The sequence below is a fragment of the Coloeus monedula genome (genome assembly GCF_965178545.1).
Source record: "Coloeus monedula genome assembly, chromosome: 2".
Classification (NCBI taxonomy): domain Eukaryota; kingdom Metazoa; phylum Chordata; class Aves; order Passeriformes; family Corvidae; genus Coloeus; species Coloeus monedula.
In genome coordinates, this window is record NC_138782.1 from 103,545,566 (window position 1) to 103,566,139 (window position 20,574).

Sequence of the window (20,574 nt, forward strand, 5' to 3'; positions counted from 1 at the left end):
GTGTAGCAGGTCACTGACAACTTTGCCTTGAATTATTCATTCTGCTCCCTGTCTCTGTCTTCCAGCCCAGGGTGCTGCTTAACCCTGAGAACAGTTACTCTAATGTTGAAAACTGAGGCAAAGAAAGTATTATTACCTCAGCTTTTTCCTCAGCCTTTGTGACTATGCTGTCCCCTCTGCATCCAATAAAGGATGGAGGTACTCCTTAGCCCTTCTTGTTGCTGATGTATTTATAGAAACTTTTCTTGTTGATGTATTTATGGAAGTTTTTTTATGGTCTTCTATGGCAGTAGTCAGATGAAGTTCTAGTTTGGCTTCAGCTGTTCTAATTTTCTCCCTGCATAACCTTGCAACATCCTTGTAGTCCTGATTTGCCAAGGTCATAAACTATTCTTCTTTTGGCCTCCTTCCTTACTTCTTTAGGAATCAAAAACTTCATCATTTTGTGATTGCTATGCCCAAGACAGTCTCCAACTATCATAGTCCTGGGTTTGTGAAAAACAGGTCTAACGGAACACCTCTTCTGGTTGACTGATTTCACCAGCTGATTGAGGAAGTTCTTCTGCACAGTCCAGGACTAGACTGTTTTCTCTCTGCTGTATTGTATTTCTAGCAGTTATCTGGAAGTTGAATTCCCCCACAAGAACAGGGCTACTGATCATGATGCTTCTTCCAGCTACTTACAGCATATTTCATCTGCCTCTTCAACCTGGTTGGACAGTCTGTAACAGACTCTTGCTAGGATTACATCACTCCTGCTGCTTTATTGGCTTTCCCCTGATTCTTACCTATAAACCCTCTTATCATCATCAAACTCGAGGTAGTCAAAACATTCCCTAATATACAGGGCTACCCCCACTGCCTCTGCTTCCTTGCCTTTCCCGCCCGAAGAATTACAGCCATCCATTGCAGCACTCCAGTTGTGCTGGCCATCCCACCATGTCTCTGATGGCAGCTGTGTGATAGCCTTCCTGTTGCACAATAGCTTCCATCTGATCACAGTTTTTAAAATGTTCTGCCTACAGAGTGATTATTGCTCAGCATAGTGGGCTTTGTACATTGTTTTGTATGTGTGTTTGCCCAGTACAATCTCTAGAATGGCTTTGCTAAGTGTGTAGAAAGCTGTTGTAGCTCACTGCTGGTTTTGTATGTAAGAAGTCCCTAAACCTAGATCTGGATACAGTTTGTGATGTTTTCCTGAAGCTCTGGATAATGTGGGCTGCAGGTATGCAAGATGACAGTAATATGTAATTTTTTTTTTCAGGCTTGGAAAATCATTGTTAAAAATAAAATTAATAATAGTGAAAGTCTCTTGTGTAATGAGATTAATCTTCCCAAGCTGATAAGTACAAACTGATTCAGTAAGTGCAGAGAGTAGGAAGGGTTAGGAGGTGAATTTTGTCTGTCTTTGCTAAGACTGTTCGTGCTATCAAATTTTAAAAGCTCCTTGGCAAAATGGAGCTCTTAGTTCTGTTTTATACAGTCAATTGAAATAAAGTGTGACCCTTATTTTTTCCTCTTTCAGGCTTATCTAACACTACTGAAATCGTAGACTGGTTGGTGCTTTCTCATGGGATCCCTGTGACTGACAAAGGAGAGATTGTTGTGGTAGGTGTTTGCCTTGACTGTCTTGACAACACTTGGCCAGGGCACAGACAGATGCAGTTTTCAATGCAGCCACACTTTCATAGGACTCATGCCAACAGAAGCTGTGGGAAGGGAAAAATATGCCTGAGACATGGGTTTTACAGTCTTTGGAATTGCTCTTGTGGTTCCCCTAAAAGTGGAAGCCACATAGCCTGGGGTAGTATAGAGGAGGGAATTTGTCAAAGTTTGCTTTTAATTATGGATCTCTAGCATGAAAAAAGTTGGTTCATTTACCAAAGAAATGTAGGAAAACAACCAAATCTGCGTTCTAATTAGCTTCCTAGCAAAATCCAAATCACAGAGACTTGTTTGATAGTAGTCCTCAAAGCACAGTTTTATGGTACTACCTAAAATGGGCTCACTAGGCTTTTAAATTCAAATCTCTAAATATCATGCATATGTGTGTATATATATACACACACATATAAAACACATATATCTTTATCTCTGTAGCAGAGCCTATTTTGCTTTCATATATGGTTTTTGATTTAATAGTTCTATATCCCATGTCCTCCATATGTCCCATATACTCCAAGTAAGGGAGTGAGATAATAGTCATTTCCTTTTTGAGATAGCTACAGTTCTGTATGTACTCCATAGCTAATTATTGATAGAATTGGTAAATGTATCTCCAGTCAAACAAAAAACAGAGTACATACTTATCTTCTGATCTTTTACAAGGCAGCAGAACTTGTGTTTAAATAATTAAAACCTATCTATTCCTCTGTGGTTTGGAAAAGGTCATCCCGTGAATATGGCTAGAGCTGCAAGTTCTGCATTATGCTTGCTCTAATATGTGGCTATATGCAGAAATAATGACAGATCTAGATTTTTCATTTGCATGAGCTTGTGACTTGCTGTTGGTAGCTTTCCATTTTTCCAAGCACTGCCACTTTTGTACATATGCATCTTCTGGAAATAGTACTAAAAAGTCATATACTTATGCACTGGCAGACTGTACTTTTTTTTTCCCCTCCTTTTTGAAACTCATGTTCTTGGCTTAATTATCAAAGTGTAATGGTGTTCTTGCTTGACTCTTTGATCACAGGAAAAACCTCTTGTGGAAACATAATCATACCCTCATTGGCTTGTATTTGAGTACTGAAGATTTAATGTAACAATCTGTATGCTCTGTCTGAGTTAGATATCTTAATATAAAGAAGTACTTCTTAATTATATAGCTAGTTGAAATATTTTTCATGTAGGCTTTTTTTTTCTGCTCCATTTTTTAGTACTAAGTGGAAAAGTCTGTATTGTCACATATTTTTATAAGCAGAAAATCTAAATGGAGGGGGAAGAAGATAAAATTTATTTTAAAACCAAGATGTCTGATGCTGTCTGTCATATCCCTTGTTTAAAAAACATGTTGAGGTTAAAAAAAATAAATCTACAGTTTTATTGTTTTCTTCTTTAACTAGTTGATTTAAAATTTAAATACAAAGAATCAAAAAGATTTTTTTTGTGTGTGTGTCCATCACAGTTTGGGCTGTAGATAATTCCTTTTATAAACTTTCAGTTTACAAGTAATCAGCATTTTTCCTACTTTTAGAAAGCTATAGTAGAAACACATTTATTTCTGATACTTAGAAACTTGAAGAAAATTTTAAGAAGTGGAAAATGACAAGTTTATACATGTCTGTCCTTGGGGTCAATGGTTTCTTGAAACAGTTCCTCTCCCCTTTGGTGATGTACTTTACCCTGCATCATGGATATTCCAGGAGTGACTGTATCTCTTCTTGATCTCCATGTGGGAGGCTAAATGAGCCAAGGTCCCTCAGCCTCTCTCCCTTCCTTCAGCTCTCCATCCCTCTCCTGAAGAGTCCCATGCCTTCAGGCGTAGTGGTCTGCTTCTTCCTACATTCACCACCATGTTCTTACCAGCAGTGAAGCTTGTTCTGTTTGCACCTTGCTGTTTGTTTAGTTTTCTGCTGAGGTGCCTCTAAAGATCTTCAAACCTCTCCAGGCACCATATCTCATTTTCTGAAACACAAAGGAAAAAGCATTTGTAAAGTACTCTCAGGAGCTGTGTCCATTGTCTTGAAAAAGCATGTATAACTGGTCAGTCTTTTTTTCATTTTCTCAAACAAGTGGAAACCTAAGTTGAGTATGATATGTTCTGGCAAAAGTCAAACAACTGTGAACTTCTATAATCATTCCTGGCCTTTGATGAGTGTGAGAGCAGCTCTGGCATCTTGTGAACATTCATAGTTGAAATGTGCCTTGAGTTCTTGAATCTTTCTGCTGCTCTCCAGCCCTATTTCACTGAAATGGCTCTAAAGGATTACTGAAATGGAGCATGTCCTGGCAGAGATCTGTATTAGAAAATATTTGTGGCACACAGATGATCATGAGGTATTTGTGTAAAGAACAAGAACATACCATACATAGCTCAGATGATTAATACAAAGCAGAGGAGTGTTGCCCTCTGATTTTCCTCGTCTGGCAGGCAAGGGCCTGCCACTCCTGTCAGTGTGATAGTGAACATAGGGGGACAGCTCACTGATCTTTGCTAAGCATCTAGAGAAGCTTGTGCTCTTGTCATCTTTAGACATGCTTTCATAGCTTGCTCCTACTCACTAGTAGAGAGAGAAGGGAGCAGATGGGTAAAGTCAGAGTTTGCCAGTAAAATGCAAAATTCTTCTCTAATGATCTAGTGTTGGCTTGCAATTGTGGGGCTTTCTATTAGAGTTGGTCATGTGTCTCATTGTTTATAACCTTAAAATGGTTCTAATGTTTCATTTCATGGTGAAAGGAAGCAATCAAAATATTTTGGCTTTGCTTCAGAAAAAGATGTTTTCTAAGTAGCTGTCTGTAACCTTAATGCAGCTAAGACCTATATGAACTGAATCATTGTACTGTAATTTAGTGACAAGTGGGTGATCAAGATCTAGTGATACAGTAATAATTTGCATTATTATTATTATTATAATCATCATTGCTATGTCTTATAGCAGTAGCCAAAGGCACAGCTTGGCTCAGTCCAACATAGGAAACTGGTAGGTAAAATGAAATTTAATAAAGGTGTAAATATCTGTCTACAAAAGTCAAGAAGTGTTTTTTCAGCCTGTGACATGAAGAAAGAATTGCATTGTGGAGGTGACAAACTCATTCTGTGCTGTCAGCCTCAAAGTGAAATTTATTTTTAATTATAGTTCATGAAATAGGATGAAAAACTAAATGTCTTTATTAGCTTTATTCACAAAAAATATTCCCCACTAATAAAGAAAGGTTTGAAAGTGGGAAATATTTATCAGTTAGCAAAATTTGTAAAAGTAAATTAGCTCATTTGAAAGCCATCTGTATTTCCTTGTTTACCTGGTTGTTTGTATGTTTGGATTTGTGGCTTGTTCAGAGCAACATGGAAGTGGTTCTGACCAGACATGGCCTTCTCAGCCTTTGTGGTTTTTAATTCTTAGTTTTCAATGCCCCTCTGTTGCTGCAGAAGAACTTGGCATCCTGTTGAAATAAATAGCTGTAGATAGCATTTCTGAGGCTTTGTTTCAAATGTTGGAGGGGTTTTCTTTTCGTATATTTGTGTCATTTTGCTGTTGCAGGCAGTTTTTTTTTTTTTAATCAGTATTAGCTTCTAACATAGAGACGTTTTAGTGTTGTACCATGTACCAAAACCTGATTAGGAGTTACTTCTCCCCTCTTTTGAAGTTTGTAGGACTAAATCCGGCTGTGAATGTTTACTTTTCATATGGATTCTGTGTATGTGTGAAATTCTTTTTCTGGTTTGTTCCAGGTTCTGTAAAATTGGTCACCTTTTTAAGAGGGGATTGCAAGAGTTAGTGGGGTTGGGAATGGTTCATTTTTTCCAGCTCAGTGTTCGAGAAAGGGTATAGAGGACACTGACTACTCCAGATGTACAAAGTATTAAGTGTGCTGGAATGTACTGGCAATGTATGAAGCAGGGAAGGAGGCACAAGTCAAAACATTTGTCTGCTGTTGTATATTTTGACCTTTATGAAAGAGTTAGGCAACTGCTGCATACCTTGCAGCAATCATTTATCTTGTGCAAAAGAGTCTTGTTGCTGCATAACAGTCAGTTCCTAAGCTTGCACAAGCGGTCTTCCACTTTTTTTTTTGAATGCAATGTACACAACTCCATTACAGCAGTACTTGAGAATTTTCTTGTCCCTAGATTCAGGCATTACAGTGGAGACTCTAATTTTCTTTGATCAATTTTCCATTCTCCTGGTAGTATACTGATCCTTACAGGGATCGATAGCTCTTTCTGTGTTTCCTGTCATGTCTATTACTAAATCTTCCTCCCATCCACAGTAGGTACAAATTCAGCTCTTCCTGTTTCTTCTGGCTTGCTTTTTGCATGTCTCAATCCAGTTTCACTTTTCTATAAAATTTGCAGGTTGGCTTGAAGTAACACTGCAGAATAAGAACTGCCAATAGGAGAGAAGCTGCTTGGGAGGTCTGGATCTCAGAGAGGGGAACTGTCCAGTTAGTCCTTTTCCTTTTCTGCCATGGTGAAAGGCTGATTTACAGCTTGCTATATTATTCAGCAGTCCTTTTAATGTCTGTCATAAATTGAGATGCTGGTTCCCATTTCTGTAAAGCCTTGAGCTCAGGGCTGGCGAGGAAGCTGGTTGGTGGCTGGCCTGTCAGGCACAAGCTGAGCTGCACGAGCAAGCTGGTTTTCTCTGGAGCTATGGAAAGAACTTCTCCAAGTACTTGGGAGCCCTCTCAGACCTCAGAACTTGCTGTTCCAAGCCCAGCAGCCACTTTTCAATGCTGCTTTCTTTAACCAAAAAGCAAAACCAGTCTCCACAGAAGAAAACATTTCATTTTGAGTATTAGTAGGGAAGGCAGGAAAGAGTACAAACTGTCTTTGTCACAGGATAATTATATTGTCTTATGCACTACATACCACTTTGTCTGCTTTTTCCATCTGCTAACTCTCTGACCATTGCTGTCATTGCAAGAACCTGGACCTCCTGGTTATTTCAGGTCACTAGCAGGTATTGTAGCATCCTCTTCAAGCCGGCTTAGGTGATTCAGATCTGTGGTTAGAAGTTAAGTTCAGTTTGTTGCTCAGTATTGAAGTGTTGTGCCCAAGTGTGAGAGCCTGTATTGTTGTTCAACACCCGAGTGAAGAGGTCTCTGCCCAGCACCCTGAATTCTTGCTCTAGTGCTATTTTTCTGTGTCCATAATTGGTTCCTTTTATAGAGTTTCAATTATTTTTTTTTATACTTTTTAAATCTTCATTAGCCATTTTTACAAATGGTTGGTTACTTTTATCAATTTCTACCAACCACATGGTTAGAAGCCCCATGTGATCAGCTTTTGCTTTGTTTTTAAATCTAGTGTTTGGATGATTCCTGTCTATCCTTCTCATTTCCACTGTCTCCCATGGGCCTTCTTTAGTGGGGTTTGGGGTTTTTTGTTCTTTTAAAGTACAGATAAATTATGAATGTGCTGGTAGTAACTGACCTAGTTGTTTTGTCAGTCATATTCCCAAACTCCCCATTAACTCAACTGCATGACTTCAGCTATCAGGCTTCACAGGTTTAGAGTTTATGTAGCACTGCCTTGGCTTACAACTGGTCCAGTATGGCTGATGCTAAATCCTCCCTATTCTCTATCTAGAACAGAGTTTGATGTGGCTGAAATAAAACCTGAATTTCCCATATTCTCTTGCATTATGGGGTCTTCCTACACTGCTCTGCTCTAGCCTTTCCCACCTAAGTGGGTTCTGAAGCCCACCAAGTTCTGAAGCCCCTTGCTTCAAGCTGCAATGCTCCTGCTCCCATCTGTGCTCACCATAGTAAAGGAGATGCACTGCTTTGTGTCTCCAGTTTTTCAAGGAATGGCTTGTTCCAAATCTTTTGGAGAAGCAGCAGCCAGTTCCTGTGCTCCTCCCTCTTGTTTGCTTTTTAAAGTAGCACTGCTTTGCTCTTGAATCTGTTTAATTGGCTTCCTGCTGGAAAGAAACTCAAGGGCTGCCTTTGCCAATTAACTAGGACAAAACACTCTATTAGTAGACAATATAGGTTACCCAAGGATTTCAGAAAAGAAATGTGGGATACCTTTGATGGTTAAACAGTTGTTCTTTGGTGCTGGGGTCTTGTCATTAAACGTGCAATAGGAATTCAAAGATGTTCCAGGTTCAGTTTCTTCCTGAAAGCTTTTCTTTCCTGCGTAGTTTAAAATTGAGAAACTATTTAATCCTAAAAGCATGTCAGACTTCTAGTCAAGCATTTACTGTCCGTTGATCCAAAAAGAAAAAACCACAGCAAAACCTAGAGAATGACTTAAGGCCTATGACACAGCTCAGTCACATAGTTCTTTATTTTGTAACGTTAATAGCAATATTTTAAATGAAATTTCTATTATTGGCCTCCTAGATTGCTGGGTGCAGTAACTTGAGCCAAGAAAGAGCAATCAGATTGAGTTTGTTACTAGGAATATCTAAAAACAAACCACAAAACCTAATTTTAAACAGTGGGTTGTAATCCATGTTGTTTGGTTTAGAACCCCTGCAGCAATTCCTTTCCAAATGTCTATTTTAAACTGGTATGTCAGACCTCTGGCTGTATTTTCACAATGTCCTGAACATAAAACACTATGGTGACCATTAAAGTAAATAGGAAAAAGTAACAACTACAGAACTTAAAATAAAGAATTATTTTTTAGTACAGTGGATTCCCTTTAAATAGAGAGGTATGTTTGAAGAAGTGGGTGGTGGCGTGTGTACCATGTTACTTGGTTGGGACCATAAATGAACAACCTCATTTGTGATCTTCCCAGCAGCTGGAAAGAGGGCAGGCTTCTGTGGTTTGTGTCTTGTTTGGTTTGGGAAAGCATAAGTTGAACTTGGAAAGTTTCCTACTATCTAAAATGTTCTCCACTTGACGTCTGGGAAGTGTAGAGTATCTTTGCTTAGCAGTTTTTAATTCAGCCTTTTAGTCATAACTTTTTAAAGAAAAAAGGCTTTTTTCTTTATTAGCTATTTCAATGTTAACTTGATTTGATTGGGCTGCATACAAAGGGAGGGAAGCTACAGGAGCCAGAACTGCTCAGACAAATACTGTATAGGGATACTTCCCCAAAGTAGACACCCAAATGGCTCTGCAGAAAATGGTTGCTCACTAAATTCAGCTAGTCATCTGTTTTCTGAGGGAGAGAATTTAGTACCAAGGCTATTGATATTAGTTGAATTGTCTTACAACTTGTTTGTATTGATATAAACTTCAGTAACCCGTGGCCCAGTGCAGTGTGCACTAATCAGATATAAAAGAAAAAGGGAAATTTTTTTCCCACAGAGGAATTTGCAGTTGATTTCTGTTAATAACCTGGGACTGTGCAGAGTACCCATGTGAGTATATGTCAAGCTCCTCAAAAGGTGTTTTTCAGACATAACTGGATGTCCAAGGTAAAAGACTTGACATAGATATTTTACATAGGGAGAACCATGTTTTCAAAGAACTATTAGCCTTTTCCTGGATCCTGTTTTTGTGGGACAAGCTTTAGTTACCTTTTAGGTAATGGACATAGACTGATCATATGTACCTGTGGAAGAAGATAATTTTATGAAGTTGCTTAGGGGATATATTGTGTATGTCAGTGCTTTAAATATGAGTATCACTGCTTTATTTTGTTTCCTTTTTTAGGAAATAAAATTACTTAATTCTGGTATTTTTAACTTCCTTTAAAAACCATCACAAATCACTGAAAAAGCTTTGTTTGACTGTTTTTGTTTTTAAAGCTTTTCTTTATAAACCTCTAGAATGATAACCACAAGCTTAAGCTGCCCTAAAAATGTTTTTCTCCTTGCTAGAATAAGTCTATGCAAATTTCAGCTGCTTTATGCAGCAAGCCAGATCTCTCCACTGTGAAACTGAAGAGTAAGTAGGTGTTTTCTATCCCTGGGCCCAGCATGCTTTCTGCTAGTGAACAGGTCAGCACTATGATCCACAAGATGTCCAGGGGGGGCTGTGTTTCAGCATTCTTTCTGCCCGTGTGCATGAGCAGGTAAAAGTTACAGATTGAGCAGGATGCTCAATGGTTTGTACAGACACAAAACCCAAAAGTGCTCCAGTGAATGTGCAGTATGGGGTGTATTCTGAATACCAGGACTGACCACCAGTTGCAATGTCTGTGTTAATTGGGGGAAGGGGTTTTTATGGTCTAGGAGTGTTAGGAGCCAATGCAAAATGGTAGCAGGCAATTCCTCTCTTGAATCGGCTGTCACATTCACTGCATACCAAATCTACAACAGAGTTAACTGCCTGGTCACACTTGGTATTAATGCCTGCATATCATTGTACCTGAGGTGTTCCCTCTTTAACAGGATGAATTACATGAGTATGTAGAAGATCTAAGGGATTGACTTAAGTACCTTCAGCTTCCTCTTTATAGCAATACAGTGGCATGTAAGGCAGCATCCTTTTTCTGTTTATATTTTTATTGCAATACAAATTGATTTTGTTGATACCATGTTAGAAAAGCTTTATTTAATTTTTTTTTGATAGCGTATTCTGTTGGTATATTCCTTGAATAATTTTAACATCTGTTCTGTTTGTGTAAATCAGAAGCCAAGTCCCTTAATCGTAAAAGTTAAAAATCCCAAAGATCTGAATCACAGAATGGGTCAGGTTGGAAGGGACCACAGTAGATCATCCAGTCCAACCTCCCAGCTCAAGCAGGGTCATTTTGCAGCACGTGGCACAGGATTGCGTCCAGACAGTTCTTGAATATCTCCAGTGAGGGAGACTCCACAACCTCTCTGGGAAATGTGTTCCTGTGCAGTTACCTCCACAGTAAAGTTCTTCCTATATTCAGGTAGAACTTACTGTGCATTAGTTTCTGCCTTCTGCCTCTTGTCCTTACTAAATGAATTAGTTGGCAGGGAAAGTGATTTGCCGCTGTAGAACTATCAGTAGCTTGTTCTTAACATTTTGTTGTAAATGAGGAAGGAAACTGTAGTTCAAGCACTAAAATTTAATTTTTAATCTTAATTTATTACAATTCCTCATGAGTAGAAGGAGGAAACTAAATGTAAACTAGGAGTAATAAACCAGAGACCAACACATACTCATTTTTTGAGCTGTGCTCAAGTGTACAGAGTGGTAGAGATTAAATCCCAATAGCACTCTGCATGTGTTCCCAAAATCAAAAGGTCTGTAACTTACTGTATTTGCTACCTAAATAAGGGGAGCCCTGAGGGAAGCATTTCCATCACGGGTGATTCTGTGCTCTTTGTTTCTTCCCTGGTATGCTTTCAGTTGTCTCTACGTGCCCTCAGTGCTTCAGCCTTTGGTTTTGGTATCTCTGCCTGTGTTGCCGGGGCATTAGGCACAGCTGCTGCCACATGCTGCTGCTTTCTGCAGTGAACAAGGGTTGTATATGTTGTACTGCAAATGTTGTTTTAAGGTGGGGAGGGAGGAAAAAACAGCAATGAAGCATTACTATGCAACAGTAATATTACTGTGAAGGATTAGAGCTGGGGCTGATGTTGAGGCTAATACATTATACCTCTGAAAATACTGTTAAATGCAGATTCTCTGCAGGGGGAGAAGTGAAGAAAAACATGTATTCAGGCGGCTAATACACTGCTCATCCACCATCCTCTGCTCAGCCCATGTGCTGTAGTCAGTACCAGCTGATGTGTCTGTCTGACTAAGCTGTGTGAGCTGCTCAGTTATGCAGTAAGTTTGGGACAGAAGAGGTAATCAGTTGTTCCTTCTAACACAGTTGATGTTCTAATCATCAGATTCTCTTTTATTTGGTGCACGCAGTCTTAGTGGTTCACACTGACATAAGAAATTGTCTTGACTGTTTATTGAAGGTCTTGCAAGGCCTGTGCTAAATGACTTGACCAGACCATCACTTAGAAGACAGAGAGAAACTAGACCAAATTAAGCATCTGCCCCTAATCCAAGCACTGTTATGTATTAAACATCTGTCTTTACGTTCCCTGGCCCATGTGAGTGACACATCTGTGCACAGGCATGTGCTGGCTGTCTCACCAGGACATGGAGATACGTAGTTGGAGCATGGAATTTTGGATGTGCGAGATGAAATGTAGAAACAAATATCACTTTATTCACCAAGCTAGCATGGCTAGATATTAACATAGACCAAAGTATAATTAAATTTTGTAACATTGTGCTTAAAGGCAAGATGCTCCTTTCCCAAAGAGAAAAGGAACACTTGTTCCAAGCCAGTTGCCTAGTAGGACAATAAGAGTGAAGAACTGGAATGTGCTACAGATGGTATGATGGGAAGAGGGCAGGCTGCTTCAAGCAGGAGGAAATCAGAACGACAGTATTAAGTATAGGAAAGGAGATAAAAAGACAAAACTTTCAGGATGATGCAGGGGAATAATCAATTAGATTTAACAGTGCAAGAAAGGAGATTTGAATCTGGAGTCATCAAGTTTGTCAGGCCAGAGATTTGTTGTAAAATGTCTTAGCTGATAGTTGTAATTTTTATCATGTAAAGCATCAGATGATATGAATAGTGATAAAAATATTTTGTTCTCTTATCTATTTTGAAATTTAGTACCATTAGTAAGAAAAACAGTGAGTAGCAGCTAGTGTTGAGGAGACTAGATCCTGTCTGCAGGATGTACTGAGGAGGCTGTATCAGTGTTTTCAGTTTTTGAGAGGGGGGGAAAAAAATGTACTGGCACATAATTCAGCCCATTGCACAGCTCAAGCCATTTGGTTTATTATTAGGAGACAGAATTCTACAGAAACATGTGGTGGTTTGGGGTTTTTTTCCTGTTTGGATGGGGTTTTTCCCTTTGGCTGAGGTGCCTGCTATTAGATACACTGTCTTCCTCTGAAGGTCTTCAGAATCATTTTCCTTCCTCTCTCTGAATAAGTAGTGTAGGCAGTTACCTGAAAATCTGCTTCTGTAGGCACCAGCAGTAGGGTAACTATCTTGGGCAGTCTAAATCCCATCCTAAGTTTTTCCTTATGTTTAGTCTGGTGTGTCACACCAGCATGGTGAATGTGTATGCCATGATGTCTAATTCACAGGGTGAAATGGTATAATAGAAGCTGGTGGTTTGGGAGAGAAGCTCTGACTTCTCGCTAGTGTAGCTGGTTTTAGGCATAGTTTTGGAAAAAGTAAACGTAACTTTCCATATGATTGTAATGAGTACACAAAATACACCTATAAAGATTTACTCTGTGAAGAATCTTTCACTTTTTCTGTGTTTTGGCAATACAGTCTTTCTAATCCTGTTGATTATATGTGCTCTCTTGGTTCTTCTTCCTCTTAATCCTGAACAAGGGAAACCTTCACTCTGATCTCTGGGGGAATGAGACCAGGAACTTGTCCACACCGAGAGCTGTGAAAGATGCTGTCTCTTACCAATATCTACCTGGAATTTTGTGGTTACTGAGACAAAAGAACAAAGAGCTACAGTTAATAGCCTTAACCAGACTTTACCCCCCTCTGAATGCTGCTTTCAGCCAGCAGCATATCTGCTTTGCATTTCAGATCTAGCATAGGAAGGGCTGGTACTTAGATATGTGTTGTCTTACAACTAACACAGGAGCTGCTGTTCAAACCTGAGCTCCACTGTTAGTATGTAAGTGACCCCTTGAGAGGGTTTGTGGTGGGCTTCTCAATCCCATGTACTTGCTCCTCATCTGAGACTTGCAAAGCACAATGGAAATACAGCATGCCCTGAGCATGCATTTTGTCATAGTTGCAAGTAAAAGAACAGTTTTGATTTCCTTTTGAGAGGTGGTCCAAATGTCTCGGTAAGAATTAGGGCCCCATTGCCCTTCCTCATATTTTCAGTTTCACAATAATTTTGCGTAGTTTTAAATGTGGTTTCTAGATTTAAGCTTCTAAGGCTTTTCTCTTTCCCCCCAAAAAGGAAAACTAAAGAGCTCAAACTTGGTGTTATTTGGACTTGGTGTAAACATAGCTCTTACTTTTCTGAGAGAGTCAACTCTGGAGAAGGAAAAAGCTTGTGGTATGTCAGAGCTTCAAACTGCTCCTTACTGATTTATTGCTGTTGTGGAGACAGCCCAGAGTGCATTAATTCATCAATTCTTGTAAGCAGAGAGGAGGGAAAGAATAGGAGGAAACAAGGAAAGGGGTGGAGGGGAAAAGAGTTGGGGAAGAGAAAATAAAAACATGGGGAAATGTAAGCGATGGGGAGGAAAGACATAGCAAAAAGCATAGTTGTTTTTGAGTGGGTGGTCTAGGAATGTCTGGAAAATAATAAAATAAGATGTTTCCCTAGAGAGCAGTGGAATTGTCTGTGCCCTTCTTGTTACTGTGGCCTTTACAAGCTAGGATGCTATTTGGTCTCAAGTCACTTCTGAGTGCCAGATGGTGTTGGAGGGTCTATGCAGTTGTGCTTAGGTTACAACTGACTGTAAGATCAGTCTCTTTTAGGTTGACTTCACCTTGCCTCACTTTAAGACCCCTTCTGTGTGCAGCTGATTTCCCTTCTCTAAAATACTCAAAGTTTAAACATTTTGACTGTTAGTGATTTAACCTGTGGCCTCGCATGCTTTGTATGGGTTTAGTCATTGCCACAGTAATTCACAGATGGTTGCCTTGGTGTTGGCCCCAGTATTCAAAGACAGTGGTTTACTGTGGTAAAGTATATGAAGGTTTTTAATAAGGATCTAATAGTTTCATGACTCTTAAAGCAAGAAGATGAGATGGGCAGGCTTGTTCTTTGTAGACCAAAATGTGATGCACTATTTCCAGTTTCAGATCCAGTTGATAAACCAGTTCTACAGTGTCCAGGCTTTTCTCCCATATTATGTGGGATGGAGTTTTCCCATCCAGCAGAGATGAGGATGCTTTTAAAATGCATATCATCTTGACCTGGCTGTTTCAAATTATCTTAGGCCTTGTGCCTCTGACTGCTGGGAGTGCTCTGAGGTGTGCTGAGGATCTGAGACTCCAGTGCTGGGAAATGGCATGGTGCAAGGATTTCCCAGCTTTTGCCTGTCATCTGCTGCTCCAATGCTTTTATAATCTCTTGGATAGCAAACATAGATTAGATGCATGAGTTCTGAGCAATGTTCTTTAGTATTTACACACCTGTCCTTTTGGGAATATTTGGGAATATTGAATATTTGGGAATATTGAATGTTTGGGCCATGTTGCAGTGGGATTCCACTTCAATTGTTATTTTACTTTGTGTAACAAAATATGCAGCTTCTGGGATGAGCCAGGAGGATGATCTGTTTCGGCTGTTTTCTCCAGATTTCTCCCATCTTTCCTATGATTTCTATTGTCTTACTTATTACACCATTTTTATATTTATTAAATTTCTTTTTTCTTACCTTTGACTCTTGCAGTTCTTTCCCTTCTACCTGTTTGCCTTTCCCATCTGCAGTTTCTTTCTGATGGAATTAAGTGATTTTCTTTTTTTTCTTTGAAATGTTTTCACCCTTGCCTACAGGATCTGAATAACAGCCTCACCCAGTTTATTTCAGGTTGCTGCTGTTTGGCAGTGCTACAAGAAGCCACAGTGGCAGCAGTGCCAGTGACAAACATAGGAAAATGCGAGGTCAGGAAAGTCTTTGGCTCTGTCACATTCAGTGACTGTGTTTTTTGGAATATGTGCAAGGATCCAGCTCTCTGGAGTACTTCTGCATGGACAGCTTATGACATGTCTGTTTGTAGTATTCTTCTGAAGGAGGTTATAACAATCTGTTGTTTTCTGTGTTTGTCTCCATATTTTCCTCTCTACCCACCCATGTGTTTGATAGGCAGTATCCTCATATCCATAGGTCTAGAAACTGTCCATTGCTTTTCTAATATTTAAAATCTTTCATGGTCTGTACAGTAATCAAACCACATTGTCTAAGGTTTTGGCAGGGGTGGTTGCCTTGTATAATACTCTCTTTTCTCTGGAAAAGAAACAAGAAAAAAATTTAACCAGGTATTTAGCAATTAAATTGGTGTGGGTTTGGTTTTTTTTCCATCTTTTAACATGTCCTAACAATGTTTTTTCCCTGAAACAGTCCACTAGATTTATTTTGTTTTGCACTCAATGTTACTGTTCAGATACCTTTTATCAGTGAAAAAAGACATTCTTTATTTTCTTGGCATTGGAATATATCAATGTAATCTTTATACATGTATATATTTATACATCTATATGTACACATAGATACGTGTGTGTATATATGTTATATATATATATTTAAAACATAGGATTTTATCAGTCAGGGAGGTAAAGCAAAGAAACATAGTGGTTATTTATGAATGGATTGAAGTCCCTCAATTCAGAGCTTGTTTCCCCTGTGCTATGTTGTCCAGGAGACTGAAGTTGCTGACAGTGCTCTAAGCTTATACATGGTCTTTTATCTCTTCTGGGTTTGGGCCCTGGAATAGCTTGAAGATAAGAACCTGGAGAGGTTGAAATTAGTGGTTAGCCTGTGTAGGGACTATATGTATAAACAGAAGTTTCTTACATGTTGAAAAGAGTTATGCCTATAAACAGCACTCTGTTATACTGCTGGAAGAAAGAATGTGGCTTTAGTGGTTGGGGTTGTCTGGAATTCACAGGGTGATACGTATCTGCTGGACTTGTGCAGTTGAATGTGGATCAGATTATGAGTTAAGCCTGGAGAGTTAGGTAGGCATTTGACAGGTTGACAGGATTTAAGAACCTAAGGAAGGCAGGCATCAAAGCTCTGAAGTTAGTCATCTCTAAACATCCTTGTAAATCAGTCTTGTGTTGGTGTGACTGATACCTCTCACAGAGAGTGATTTGCTTTACCTCCCAAGCAGTTTTGTGAGGATTAAGACTTGGAGACAGGAGACACAGTTACTGCAGTGATAGATGCCAGTAACTAACTGTGATTGATAAGTTAGAGATAGTAAGTCTGCCTGCCAGTTTGTGTTATTGTAAAATCCACCTGATGGGGGGGTGTAATAATTAATTTGTTTTATAAAGTGACGTTAAAATTACCTTATCTTTTGTATAGTTGCATAATAAAAACTGGTGACACCAACATGAAACAGTTGCAAAGTGGTCAATTATGTGATGTAGGCTTCTTTCCTATGATCTGTCTGAGGATCTCTGGAAAAGCCTAGGAAGAATGAAAAATGACATCACATTCCAGCTCTGATGGAGGGGTAGCAAATAATGCAAGCTCCAGGACTGTTGCTGAATACCCTTAGCCATACCTGGATCATGGGGCTAGCCCCTGCTGGCATGAGGGTGTGGCCCATAGCTGTGGGATCGTGTGCACAGATGTGGCTGCAGAGGAAGGCTCAAAACTGTTTAGGTCAAAGTCAAAAATATTCTCTTAAAGGATGTGGCAGACAGGGCCAGTTTCAAGATGCAGTGTAGTAGCCCTTCTACAGATGACTCCACTTCAGACATCTGTGGACTTCTTCCATGTAAGTAAAAATCTGTAGATTTTTGTATAGATTTATATTTTTATATATTTATAAATATTAATTGTATAAATATATAGTATATAAACATACTTCCTATGTATTAAATAAATACATACAGTTGTACTGACAGATGTCTGACTTTATATAGGAGGAAATGTTATCTGAATTATATAGTTTTTATATCTATAAATATATATACACAGTACTAAAACTGTACTATAGTAGATGTCTGATTTCATCTAGTAGCCTCTATTATTTTAATTAGAGTTATTTTGACAAAGAGGGACGAGAGGATTGAGAACAAATTTTAAATCCCATTTAAGTCTCTTCCTTTGATTTATAAAAGAGCTGCTTTTCATCATGTCAGTAAATTCAGATTAAGTTAACTCCTTAAGGCAGATGTCTTAAGTGTACCTGATTAACTGTCTGTCTGGTAGGAGACAGACAGTTTAGAAATTAAACCCATCCCTGACCTAAAGCTGAAATTGAGATTCTGCTGAAATCTCTATTTTGAGTCTTACTTGGTGGAAAAGACCCACCAGTTAGTGTGACTAATGTGGCTGCATATGACTTTTTATTCAACCCTATTTTCTAGTCACTCTTCTCACATAGGTAGTCATGTATCCTAAGTGTGGATGATGCAATTGCAGTTTAACTGTACAATGCCATTAAATACCTGACTAGCATGCAATAAGAAAAATCATACTGTTTTATGATTTCTTGAATGACTTGTATATAAGAAAGTTGCATTATTTCCTGCTTTCACAGGAGTTTTCACAGTATTTTTTGTTTCACTGTTCTCTGCAACTCTTTGAGGCCTAAAAAGAAAATTGTTCTATTCTTGACTTACCAGAGGTCATCAGCCACTTATTCTCACTAGAAAATGTACTCTGTGTAGGTGGACTGAAAACTGAGGGATTACTATTCAGAAATACAGTTCATGTTCACTTAATTCATTAATTGTTCTTCAGAAATAATGAAAGTTTCCTTCTCACTCCATGCGCATCTCCGGGAATGCCTAAGAGTTGCATTCATATATACTAGCATGCTATTACAGTAAGAAGACTTCAGTCTCTTGTCTCTCTTTGTGCAGAGGTTCCCTTTCAGTGTGGATGTGCACGTAATTGTAGAATTAAACAGTCATTAGTCAGGCTGTTAATTATTTATGACAAGACTGCTCTGAACAAACTCTTAGTACTAAAAGCTATATCCTATGCTTCTGACTTCCAGCTTGCTTTGGGATGCTGTCCTGGAAGATCATGTGCTGTCTTACCATGTATCTCACAAATTCAGTGTTACCAGATATGGACCATGGCGAAAATATGTAAATGAGACTGACCTTAACTGCAGTAGAATTGGGAGTCTGAACTAATGACTAACTTCTCTTCTAATTCACGGTGCCTCTAAGTCTGATTTGGTGTATCTGCTATCAGTATTGATGTTTGGACTGAGTTTGGCAAGTAACACAATCTGCAGTGAACTATATATTTAGTGTGCTAAGGTCTGTTGGACTGTAGTTCTGTACCTTTACTAGCTGTATTTCTTAGGACCTCCTAATAAATAGCCAAACCATGGGGCAGAATTTTCTACTGGCTGTGTAACTGGTGTTGTCATTCAACACAGTGATGTTTTTCAGTATCTTGTTCCTCTATAAATCCTTTTAGTTACCTTGTTTTTCTTGCAATTACTTAGCATTCTCCCTGAAGCACTGCAAATCGCTACAGAGCATGAGAATACAGTCTGAAGCCATAAGAGGCCACAGTTGTGGAACAGTAGGAGTTTTAGTCTGGTTTTGACAGAAGGTGTTTGTTTTTCAGCTTTTCTCTTACGAATTTGTTGTTCAGTTTTATGCTTTATTTAAAAAAAAAAAAAGCTTTTTAAAGTGTTGTGATGTAAACATAGAGGCTTATTATTTAGTTGCAGCAATGTGCTGGATGATCTTGAAAAAAGATGTGGTGCGTGCTTTTAAAAGCTTCATTCTCTGTTCCTTTACAGGGGTACCCAGGAGAGATGATCCAGTGGGGTGTGGAGGCTTTTTGTACAAGTTTTTCTAGGCAAATTTCTTGGTCTTTGCTTTAATGGCACCAGTGACATTGTGTGTCCTCCCCTTGCCCCATAATGAATGCAAAATTTCTTTATTAAAATAAGGTGTTTGGCAAGGAGGGGGGGTGAGCAGGAATGGCTCTGCTACTATTTGAGACCGAATTCAGGTCTTGCTCAGTTATCACCAGGGCTGAATTCAGCATGGATTACATGCCAGCTGTTTGGGGCAGATAATTTCTGCTGGTCTCTTGAAAGCCAACTTGGAAGGCATTTTACTTGGATTCATTCTTGCTTTGCAGAAGACAAAGAGGAGAAATATTTCCTAGTGAGGTATTATTGAAGTATAGTTGTGCTGCAAAAGTGGAATTACCACAGTGATACCAATAAGCCTCTGTTGAATGTCCTAGAAAACAAGGGTAAGCCTTGGGGCTGAAAGCTTGATATTTTCCCTTTGTTGTCACTTATTGACCCACACTGAATATATGTATATTTAATTTTTTTTTCTGGATTGAGCCATGTCACATATTTGGTGAGCTTTAGTCTGAATTGTCAGATTCTACATCTTAACTGCAAAATTTGCTATGATTTTGGTCTACCTGATGTATGCAAGTACATTCTTAACACAAATCTGTCTTTCATTGTTCATTTCCTAGTATCATCTACTTGCTACCACAAGCATCAAATACACAATAAACTAGGCAGGACAAGCAAATAACTAATAGCAGACAGTTCAGATGTGTTTGGTCACTACTTCTCAAATACCTCATGAATCTGTCTGTAAGTGTCAGATAAACCAAAGTTTGGAAGAAGAAAATTGGTTTTGCTGGTAATTTGTGTGTAATGAAAAAGTAGTGGTGAAGTAAAGAAGCAGTCTAGTAGCCTTAAAAGTCCTGGGGTTTCATTCATATCACCATATCAGACTTTCCTGTTGAGGTCTACAAAAAGACTGCACAGCACAAGTTGTATTTTGTGAGGAGGAGCCGTTATTCATGTGCTGTTCTGTGGGGCTGTTCCATCTGTTTCCTTAGAAACTGTGTGGAGTTTGTGTGTGGGCTTTCAGAGGAAGTGATCTAGAGCAGCCCTGGAAATCGGGTTGCTTAACCTTTCTTCCCTCCCCCATTCTTCTCCCCGCTGACTGCACTAGAAAAATGTCTTTTGGTGGCCCTTATGTACCTTATAAAAAGCATCTTCTAATGAGTTGGACTGAATGGGAGGGTTGACAAAATCTTCACTTTGTTTCAGAAATGTTAGAGACCATGGTGGAGTCATGCCCACAATTAATTGAATATCAAAGACTGGTACTTCAAAGAAATGTTTGTGAAGTCTGCATGTGATTTCTTGGGGGACAAAAAGCACGTTTTTCTTGAACATCTGCCTAAATCTAGTCTAGTAAACATTAGTTTGTTGCAGTTCTGGAGGTCTTGCAAAGTTCACAGATATGACTTAAAAATAAGCAGTTCCTGCGAGGGCGGGTGGTGGAAGTGGGGGGGAAGAAAAGGAAGAAAAAAAAAAGAAAACAAAACCTG

The 20,574-nt window shown here is 39.0% G+C and overlaps 1 protein-coding gene across 1 annotated transcript in view; it reads left to right on the top strand.

The window, feature by feature from the left end:
• RNF144A (ring finger protein 144A) overlaps positions 1-20,574 on the top strand; it is a 62,166-nt gene that overhangs the window by 15,273 nt on the left and 26,319 nt on the right. Inside the window, exon 2 of the mRNA XM_082302669.1 lies at positions 1,526-1,608. The gene's annotated coding sequence lies outside the window, so the exon portion shown is untranslated. The remainder of the gene's footprint in view (positions 1-1,525; positions 1,609-20,574) is intronic.